Genomic DNA, 1,354 nt, shown 5'->3' with positions numbered 1-1,354 from the left:
CCAAATGAACTGTGGGTGCACACTTCTCACAAGATAACCACTCTTTCCATTCTCTCAGTTCCAATCCTCAAAGGGAACTTAAAAAACACCTTTCATAGATGACCCAATGAACTTCACTTCATAAATCATGATACAAAAAATCATGGACTATTGACGCTGGATTTATGATACATTACAACCTACCAGACATCTGATTCACCAGACACCTCCCAGACCTAACCTCTTAAACTTCTTTTCCTCCCTTCCTTTTCTGCCCTTTGTCTTCCTGATTTCCAGCTATTTACTTTATCACAGTCAGCCTCTTTTCTCCCTTGAATTATTACTACCGTAGTTTCCCTTACTTGCCTTTGTTTCTTCCCCTGCTTTTTCCCCCCTCCCTTCCCTGCTCTACCTTTTCTTTTCCTAATTTCCACCTATTTACATTCTCATTAACATCCTGTTACACTTCAGCTTCTTTCATTCCTTGGAGCCGCAGAATAGCAGAGACTTCCTATGCTTGAAGAAGGGTGATTGTGCCCGAAAGCTTGCTAAGAACTTTTCTCCAACTACTCGGTTGGTCTAATAAAAGATATCACATCTACTCAAAGAGCCTTGCCTGCCTATCTCCTTAGACAAATATGACTACAACCAAAAACTCACTCATGCATACACACACAGTCCCGACCCCACAGTTCCCAAGAGTGGGGCTGGGCAATGACCCCAGACTCTTCCTTCCTGTGTTCCCCCTTCCCCTGGGCAAGTGACTACTCTACTGGGCAAGTGACTCCACTCACAACCCAGCAGAGTCCAGACGCAGTGGCTGGGCTCCCTGGAGAAAACTGAAGCAAAAGTCCTGGATTGGTGGGAACCCACCTGGAAGGGCCGGTTCCTGACTCAGGAGCCATGCATGTGTGAGTGGGTTCCCACCAATCTGGGACTTTTGCTTCAATTTTCTCCAAGGGCTGTGATACTGAGACAGTCTCCAAAATCTGGGACTGTCCTGGCCAATCGGGAACGTATGATTAGCTTATGCAAGGGTGTACAAGCATGTGAAAATGTGTGCCAGGTTGTGCAAGTGAGTGCAAGTGTGTGCAAGGGCCCCCACCACCATTTTTCGGCATAGGAATGCTGATACACATGATGCTGGGGTCTGCTGGAGCGCAGTAATTAATCAAATCTGCTTGGACGTGCTGTAATTAGAGTGTGTCAGAGCAGTCTCACTGCACATATATAGGTGCCCACAAGTACCTAAGAAGAGGATGTCAGGTGTGCAGAACAGGAAACAAAAAGCTTAGTTAATGACTACAATGAATAAAAATGCAGACTTAATGAAAAAATATTTGAAATTTGTTAATGACAGCCCCGGGCAGTAGTA

The 1,354-nt window shown here is 45.3% G+C and overlaps 1 long non-coding RNA gene across 1 annotated transcript in view; it reads left to right on the top strand.

Annotated features, from left to right (window-relative positions):
• The first annotated feature begins 1,146 nt into the window (after positions 1-1,146).
• LOC109289559 overlaps positions 1,147-1,354 on the top strand; it is a 6,378-nt gene continuing 6,170 nt past the window's right edge. The window contains exon 1 of the long non-coding RNA XR_002095408.1: positions 1,147-1,245. This is a non-coding gene — a long non-coding RNA (uncharacterized LOC109289559). The remainder of the gene's footprint in view (positions 1,246-1,354) is intronic.

Source organism: Gavialis gangeticus, unplaced genomic scaffold (assembly GCF_001723915.1).
Source record: "Gavialis gangeticus isolate Ggan-Ray unplaced genomic scaffold, GavGan_comp1, whole genome shotgun sequence".
Classification (NCBI taxonomy): Eukaryota; Metazoa; Chordata; order Crocodylia; family Gavialidae; genus Gavialis; species Gavialis gangeticus.
The sequence above is the reverse complement of the archived record's forward strand: the minus strand, read 5'-3'. Positions and strand labels throughout refer to the sequence as shown.